The 9,484-nt window shown below is 40.2% G+C and overlaps 1 protein-coding gene across 3 annotated transcripts in view; it reads right to left on the bottom strand.

Moving 5' to 3' along the window:
* ACSM3 (acyl-CoA synthetase medium chain family member 3) overlaps nucleotides 1-2,973 on the bottom strand; it is a 54,676-nt gene extending 51,703 nt beyond the window's left edge. For 2 of the 3 annotated variants that reach the window (XM_077141621.1, XM_077141619.1), the window contains exon 1: nucleotides 2,834-2,973. The gene's annotated coding sequence lies outside the window, so the exon portion shown is untranslated. Of the gene's footprint in view, nucleotides 1-2,630; nucleotides 2,788-2,833 lie in introns of those variants that run through there. The other variant, XM_077141620.1, reaches the window with a different exon arrangement.
* Nucleotides 2,974-9,484: the final 6,511 nt, after the last annotated feature.

Here is a 9,484-nt window from a genome sequence, read left to right on the forward strand (position 1 = left end):
AGAAAGAGGATAATGGGGGAAGAGGTTCTTTCAGAAGACCTCTCTGGGGGGGCACATTTTTGGTGATATCCAAGAAGTTGTTGTATTGTGCTAAGCACTTATATTCATTTATTATCTCCATTTAATAAACAAGGAAACACACACACATAACACATACACAAGCACATACACATTCAAACTGGATAATGCACTCATTCACTCACCAGATATTTACTGACCACTTACTATGAGCCTGTACTAAATACTGAAAATACAACTATGAACAAGACACATCTGGTCCCCACCCCCATGAAGCTTATAACTATTAAGGAAACCATAAAACAATTATGAAAACATTAATTGATATCATTAGTGACAAATCTGTACTCCACTTGCCAACACTGAGTAGACTCAGAATTGATCAGTACATTTCTCCCTCACATCCATATAAAACTCTTCACCACATTCAGAATCCTTCAAACAGATTTTGAAAAGAAAATTGTCCTGTCATTTGGTGCTTAAAATGCACCTAACCATTCTGTTCTACCAAAAGGAAAATGCCAACATTCTCCTCATGAAAACCGTAAGGTCATTTTCTCCCCAACAAAATTCTGTTCCTGTTTTTTCAGTGATTTTAGCATTTTACGAGTTCCCTTTTCCAGGTTCCAAAAATTCTTTGTAGTTGAAAGAGTTAGAGAACTGACCAAGTGTGAGCCCAGATCTTTATACTGAGCCACAATAAACACTGCTAAAGAAAACTCTTCTTAACAAAGCTCCACAGCTGGTCAGATGCGCTTCTGAAAGGATTTAAGCTTCCATCTGAAATGCATGCCCTATAGCCACATAAACAGCACTGCCAAAGGGGGTACTTGAGTGGGTTTAGCCTTCTCACACCTCCATAAGTACACCTCCCCCACCCAAGCCACCCCAAAGGAACAAGCAATTTAAGCAATTGTGGCTGGCCAAACACAACAAAGTCAAGTCCTAATATTCGCTGAACCCCTGCCAAGACTCTGTTTCAAACTCCTCTTCTATAGAATTTTAAGAACTGTCTTTGACCATCTAGCAGAGAAAAGTCATTGTTCCCACACTATTTTCTTGGGTTTACATCTCTGTTTCCCAAAGTTCCCTAGAGGGAGTTTGCATTCTTCCTGGATGAAGCAGAAGATGGATTCACATTTATCACTGAGCAGAGTGGGGAGCTAAATAGACAATTAAATGAAAAACTCAGCTGTTACTAAGTGTGGTAGTTAGAGTCAGTTGTCAACTTGGCCAGGTGAAGGCACCTAGTTCTGTTGCTGTGGACATGAGCCAATGGTACGAACCTCATCTGTTGCTCATTACATCTGCAGTCAGCTCAGAGACATGCCTGCTATAATGAATGATGTTTGATTTAATTGGCTGGTGCTTAAATGAGAGAGCTCAATGTAGCACAAAAGCAGCTCAGCATATCTCATCTCATCACTCGCAGCTCAGCCAAGGCCTTTGGAGCCTTGTGAACCTCATCTGTTGCTGATTACATTTGCAGTCAGCTAGGAGGGGTGCCTGCTGTACTGAATGACATTTGACTTAATAGGCTGGTGCTTAAATGAGAGAGTGCAATGTAGTACAGCCTAAGCAGCTCAGCATACCTCATCTCAGCACTTGCAGCTCAGCCCAGGCATTTGGAGATGCAGAAAGAAATCACCCCGGGGAAAGTTGTTGGAACCTAGAGGCCCGGAGAGAAGGCCAGCAGAGACCATCCTGTGCCTTCCCAGGTAAGAAAGAATCTCAGTGGAAAGTTAGCTGCCTTTCCTCTGAAGAACAAAATAAATCCCCTTTTATTAAAAGCCAATCCGTCTCTGGTGTGTTGCATTCTGGCAGCTAGCAAACTAGAACACCAAGAATCAAATGTTTTTCAAAGCATTTTATCAAGTGAACACACACACATAGTTTTTAAAAAATCAAAAAATACTAAAAGTCTTAAAATGAAAAGACAGCCTATTGTGGCATGTTTCTCATCACTTTCTAAATAGTTTTACACAAACACTGAGAAATTCTAGTAGAAACACTTGGCCTTGGAAGGCTTTAGTTAAGAACATTTTTTGAAAAACATTTTTAAATTATCAATTTCTTTCCTTTATTTTTTAGTTCGATTACAATTACAGCACTATATTGATCTTTTAAAAAAATTGTATTGCGGTGGCATATATATAGCAAAATTTGCCATTTTAACCATTTTTTTCTTTCTAACTTTTTATTTTAAAATAATTCAAACTTAGGGAATATTAGTAAAATAACACAATCCCATACAGAGAACTCCAAAATACCCCATTCCCCTAGATGACTGGATCTACCAATTTTAACATTCTGCCACCTTTGCTTTATGATTCTATCCATCTATCGTCTATTTGTCTGTCTGTGTTTTTTTTTTATCTCTATCTCTTTTCTGAACATTTAAGAGCAGGTTACATACTTCTTAAAAACATAATGCTACTATGCACAATTTCTAACAAATATAGGCATTCCCTTATATAATCACCTTAGCTGCATTTATCAAATTCAAGAAATTTAACATTGATGCACAACTTACATTCTATATTCCAATTCATTTTAACCATTTTTAAGTGATCAATTAAGTGGCATTAATTACATTCACAATGTTATACTACCTTCACCACCATCCATTATGAAAACATTTTCATCACTCCAGAAACTGTACCCGTGAATCAGCAACTTCTGACTCCCTATTTCCGGTCCTTGGTAACTTTGTATCTACTTTTTGATTTGTTGTTTTTGTTCTCTTGGTTGTTGTCTTTGCTCAAAAGTAAATATGCCAGCCCAGCAAATCTTACATGGAAGAATAGGTACTCACTAAAGTTACAGACTGCAACACGGTTGGAGAGGATGGCTGAAAGAGCAGCTCTGAAACTTGAACCCTCACATCTGCTTTACTCCCGGTAGTACATAAAATAAAAGGAAGAAGTCGACTGATAAACCAAAGGAGCACAAATGCCCAAAGGGCCTTTTGTTGATTGGTGGAGACACTCTGGAGGGAGGAGCAGAAGTTCTGGGCTAACTTTCCCTGGAAACTTTACACAATCTCTGGCAGCCTGTTTTACAGGCAATGATTTACTTATACCATAAGCTCCATGGGGGCCAGGGAAGTAATTTATTCCCAGAAAGGAAAAGATCTAAGGAGTTGCTCAGTGGTTGTAATCCTGGGAAGGGGTAAGGGAAGTTGTTTTTTAGAAAGGGGGAATAAAAAAGGAGGCAGGAAGAGCTAAAGGAGTTTTGAAGGGGAAAGTAAAGAAGTGACAGGCAGATGTTGCCCTAGATCTTGTAACAGAAATTAGGATTTAAGGGATGATTTTGATTATGGAATCACTATATAGATATTCCTTTTTGCTTTCTAATATATTGGAGTAGACAGAGGGAAATTTCTAAAATCTCTAAATTGTAATCTAGCTACCTCGATTTCTGATAATGATTGTATTACCTTTATCTTCTGCTCCTGTGATTGTAAAAACCTCGTAACTAATCTTCCCTTGTACCCATTTATCTGGTTGTTTAATTTCAGAGTCTTGTAATCACTAAAGACAGCCCCTAATGTTTATAAAAGAAGGGTTTCAGGTCAGTCCAGAATTAACCCACTCCAAGTCCAAAGGAATTTAACCAAGACTGGATCTAACCAAAATGGACCCACCTGACATGCATAGTAGCTTAGACTTTAACCTACAAATCACCTATACCTCATTCCATTTTCTTGCACACCATGGGTACAAGTTAAATTAGATAATACAGTTCCTGTATAGGGTACTGCTGACTTTCCTAGCTTCAAAGCTCTAACTCTGAGTCTCAGGTGTCACATAAATACCCAAGGTTTCTGGGAACAACTAGGTTATAAACAAACAGCTCAATGTCTCAGAATTTAGAATGAACAGTTATGCCTCTTAGATGTATGTGACTGGTGTAAGAGCTTACAATCCAGGACCATTTACAATAGGCCCCAACCTCATAACACACGTTCTCAACTTTAGTTCACTGAGTTTTTATATTACAGTTAGTCCATATAATTGAGGCATGATATTTCTTGTCTTTTTGTTCCTGACATTTCATTCAACATACAATCTTTAAGGTTCATTCACATAGGCGCATGCCTCACAATTCATTCCTTCTTGTGCCGCTTAGTAGTCCACTGAATGTATAGGAAACAGTTCCTCCTTCCATTCCTCAGTTGTTGTACCCTTAAGCCACCTCCATCCATTGTGGATCGGAAACATTGCTGCCATAAACACCAGTGTGCAATGTCTATTCCGGTTCCCACACTCACTTCCTTCATGTATATACTGAGCAACAGGTATGCAGGATCATATGGCAGCCCCATCCCTAGCTTCCTATGGAACTACCACACTGCCCTCCAAGGGGTTGCAACTCTCACTTTCCTACTGACAGAAAATAGGCACATTTCTTTCCCCACATTTTCTCTTGCACTTGTTTCTCTCTGTTCATTTTTAAACAGTTTTATTTGTTGCAGGCAGTCCCTGTTTGTTAAAAGCCACATCCTGTTGCAGCAGGCAGGCCCCTGTTTACTCAGGTCACTTGCTGCTGAAAAATCTCCCAGGCCCCAGGACGGTCAATAGGCAGGATAAGAGAAGTCCCTGTAAAGCCCCTCCCCCCAACAGTTCATCTGCTCCTGTAAACCTAGCTTCGGCCCTTTCCGATTTAAACCAGCCAACAATTTACCTTGTATTTAACATGTCATCCTGTCTATAAAAACTGATGTTAACCTTTTGTTTGGGGCTCAGACTTTCAGAGGCTACTTGGCTGAGCCCTATGGCAGTAGACAATAAAACCTACTTCCTGAAACTTCAGAGCCTCGGCCCTGGTCTGTTCTGTTTCCACCTAACATTCCAGGAGGCTTGAAGTCTTGTCCCTGTTTCACGCAACATTTCTGGGGGCTTGTCCGGGATTGAGAGACTGGTGAATTATCACCTCCCTAGCCCGTGGCAGCAGCAGCACCCGAACTGGAGACCCGACAGAATCCAATGCCAGCAATGGGGCTTTTCCCCATCACTTGGATTCCTAACCTCCCCAGAGTGGCAACGGATCTGGGACAGTTTCTGGAACCAGGTTTCTGGGAGCACTGCCCATCTGACTGGTAAGCACCTGAGTACATCAGTTTTAACCCTCTCGTAAAAGGCTAGGGCAGCCTGAATGGAAAGGGAGCCTGATCACCTCTCAGGGACTCTCTGAGTACCGGTCTCCACTTGGAGGACCGGGGAAATGGAAATCTTCAGGTCCGGATTTGGGAAGGGCAGTGTGGGAGGAGTATTGGAGTATGTGTGTGGAATTGTGTGAATGAAAGGAAGTCCTGGGCCATGCACTAGGCCATGAGTGAGTTTGGATTCTGCAAGTTCATGGCAATCCTCATATGGCTCAGGGCGGGCAAACCCAAAAGGGGGCTGGCTGAGAATTTATACCAGACCACCAAAGTCAAGAGGTGTCCAACGTCCCTGCTGGGGAGCAGCCAGACTGAACAAAGAGACAGTTTATTCAAAACCCTTTGTGGTTTGTCTGTAAGCCCACTCACTAATCATTGGCTCCACAGATATGAGAGGGGAAATCAGTAAGACACCATCGCGGTATATGATTTCTAACTTTAAGAAAGCTTTTACTGATGACTGGGGAATCAAGCTGACCCCTGGCGAACTTAGGAAACTGTGTGAATTAAAGTGGACCACTTTTAGAGACGATAAAAAGAAACTCTTTTGTTTTACAGCTTATCATCACTCTGTCTTATAAATTAAAATTCTCGCCTTTCAGAGTAAGAGGAAAACATCTGCATAGGGGTTTTAAAATTTATCTCATTAAGAGAGTCTGTTCTGTACAACTGATGCTGCCATTGTGTGACTGTGCTGGTTTGAAAGGATGTATGTCCCCTAGAAAAGTCATGTTTTAATCTAAATCCCATTTCATAAAGGCAGAATAATCCCTATTCAATAGTGTTAATCAGATCATCTCCCTGGAGATGTGATTTAATCAAGAGTGGTTTTTAAGCTGGATTAGGTGATGGCATGTCTCCACCCATTTGGGTGGGTCTTGATAAGTCTCTGGAGTCCTATAAAAGAGGAAACATTTTGGAGAATGAAGGAGATTCAGAGAGAGCAAAGAATGCTGTAGCACCACAAAGCAGAGTCCACCAGCCAGCGAACTTTGGAGATGAAGAAGGAAAATGCCTCCCGGGGAGCTTCATGAAACAGGAAGCCAGGAGAGAAGGCTAGCAGATGACACCGTGTTCACCACATGCTGAGAGAGAAACCCTGACTGTGTTCACCATGTGCCTTCTCACTTGAGAGAGAAACCCTGAACTTCATTGGCCTTCTCGAATCAAGGTATCTTTCCCTGGATGCCTGTGATTGGACAATTCTATAAACGTGTTTAATTAGGACATTTTCTTGGCCTTAGAACCGTAAACTAGCAACTTATTAAATTCCTGTTTTTAAAAGCCATTCTGTTTCTGGTATATTGCATTCCAGCAGCTGGCAAACTAGAAGAGTGACCTTGGTAAGAAACAGCTGAAATGTGCCCTTCAGCTGGGAGGACTGGCTATCCTCCCAGAAGGAGGTGTAATTTAATAAAAAATATCTAGGTCCCAGGAAGCTCCTCTTGGTCCCTAGCCAGTTCCCAGAGGACCAAACTGGCCCTGGTCACTTAAGATAATTGGAATTTGGCCACTATTATGTGAAGATATCATAAAAAGAGGAGAGAAAAAAACTGCATATAGGCAGTTAAAGAAAAAAAGATGAGAAACTTAGAATAAAAGAGAAAAGAATCTTATGAGAGAGGGACAGCACATCATTAAAATCTTATGCTCACTATGTGTCTTAACTAAGGAGACTTTGAACACTATCCCTAAGATTGCTGTGGATGTTTACTAATGAAAGTTAAAATGCTGCTTCTAAAATTCTCGAGTACTTCTCTTCAGATGTTAGTGCCATCTTATCTGCTGATGCAACTATGCTTTATTTTTGAAGACTTTTAATTACTATCTATATGTTAGGGTTCTCTAGAGAAACAGAAACAACAGGGACCACTTGCAAATATAAAATTTATAAAAGTGTCTCACGTGGCCGCAGGAATGCAGAGTCCAAAATCCGCAGGGCAGGCTGTGAAGCCGACAACTCCGATGGAGGGTCTGGATGAACTCCACAGGAGAGGCTCGCCAGACAAAACAGGAATAGAGCCTGTCTCTTCTGAATCCTCCTTAAAAGGCTTCCTGTGATTAGATTAAGCATCACTCAATGCAGAAGACACTCCCTTTTGGCTGGTTACAAATGGAATCAGCTGTGGATGCAGCTGACATGATCATGATCTAATTCTATGAAATGTCCTCATTGCAACAGACAGGCCAGGTTTTTGGTACCAACCAAACAGGTACCACAACTTGGCCAAGTTGACACATGAACCTGACCATGACAGTCCACTGCTTGTCAACTTGGCAGCTATATATATCACCTTAAACCATACCCAATTTCTAAATAAAAACAACAAAACACTCATTTTTTCTTTTACCTAACAATACTCAACTGTCCTGCATATAACTGGAAACACAGTAAGTCTCTCCAGAATAGGGCACAAATCCTTGGGCTACATTCATTCTTTTTTATTTATTTATTTATTTATTTATTAAAAAAATTTCAAGAAAGAAGCATAAACATTCTTAACATATGCTCATTCCGTTCTACATATATAATCAGTAATTCACAATATCATCACATAGTTGCATATTCATTATCATGATGATTTCTTAGAACATTTCCATCAGTTCAGAAAAAGAAATAAGACAACAGAAAAAATTCATACATATCATACCCCTTAGCCCTCCCTTTCACTGATCATTAGCATTTCAATCTAAGTTTATTTTAACATTTTCCCCCTATTATTTATTTTTATTCCATATGTTTTACTCATCTGTTGATAAGGTAGATAAAAGGAGCATCAGAAATAAGGTTTTCACAATCACACAGTCACATTGTGAAAGATATATCATTATACAATCATCTTCAATAAACATGGCTACTGGAACACAGCTCTACATTTTCAGGCAGTTCCCTCCAGCCGCTCCATTACATCTTGACTAACAAGGTGATATCTAGTTAATGCGTAAGAATAACCTCTAGGATAACCTCTCGACTCCATTTGGAATCTCTCAGCCATTGACACTTTGTCTCATTTCACTCTTCCCCTTTTGGCCAAGAAGGTTTTCTCAATCCCTTGATGCTGAGTCTCAGCTCATTGCAGGGTTTTTCCCAATCCCTTAATGCTGAGTCTCAGCTCATTCTAGCATTTCTGTCCTACGTTGCCAGGAAGGTCCACACCCCTGGGAGTCATATCCCACGTAGACAGGGGGAGGGTAGTGAGTTTGCATGTGGTGTTGGCTGGAGAGAGAGGCCATATCTGAGCAACAAAAGAGGCTCTCTTGGGGGTGACTCTTAGGCCTAAGTTCAAGTAGGCTTGACCTATCCTTTGTGGGGTTAAGTTTCATATGAACAAACCCCAAGACTGGGGGCTCTGCCTATAGCTTTGGTTGTCCACACTGCTTGTGAGAATACCAAGAATTCAACTTGGGGAGGTTGAATTTTCCCCCATTCTCACCATTCCCCAAAGGGGACTTTGCAAATACTTTTCCAATCACTGATCAAATCACTCTGGGATTCATTGGGGCATCATTCTGGATAAACCAACAAAATCTCATGTCCCACCCAAGGTTCCATGTACTTATGTTGTTCAACCAACTATCTACATAAGTTATATTAGGAGATGCACTAGTCAAAATATAAATTTTGTACCAAATGAACAATTTTGGCTTTAGTCTCACACATAAACTGAAATTTTAAATTATTAATTACCATCTATTTTCAGCACCCTGCAGTAATGACATTCCTTTGTTCTTCCTCATGCAAAAACATTTTTTAATTTGCACATTTAGTCACTATCATTATACACTCTAGGCATTCCTAGATTATACCATCTCAATCTTTATCGTCTATCTTTCTTTGTGATTTCATTTACACCTGCAGCCCTCCTCCCTCTATCATTCTCACAGTCAACTTCATTCAGTGTTTTAACATAATTGTATTACAGTTAGGTAGTATTGTGCTGTCCAGTTCTGAGTTTTTGTATTCAGTCCTGTTTCACAATCTGTATCCCTTCAGCTTCAATTACCCAATATCTTACACTATTTCTATCTCCTGATGGTCTCTGTTACCAATGAAATATTCCAAGTTTATTCACTAATGTTAGTTCATATCAGTGAGACCATACAGTATTTCTCATTTTGTTTTTGGCTAATCTCACTCAGCATAATGTCCTTAAGTTCCACCCATGTTGTTACATACTTCATAACTTTTTTCTGTCTTATGACTGCATAATCTTCCATCAGATGTGTATGCCACAGTTTGTTTAGCCACTCGTCTGTTGATGGATATTTTGGCTGTTTCATCTCTTGGTAATTGTAAATAAT

This window comes from Tamandua tetradactyla, chromosome 23, assembly GCF_023851605.1.
Source record: "Tamandua tetradactyla isolate mTamTet1 chromosome 23, mTamTet1.pri, whole genome shotgun sequence".
Classification (NCBI taxonomy): Eukaryota; Metazoa; Chordata; class Mammalia; order Pilosa; family Myrmecophagidae; genus Tamandua; species Tamandua tetradactyla.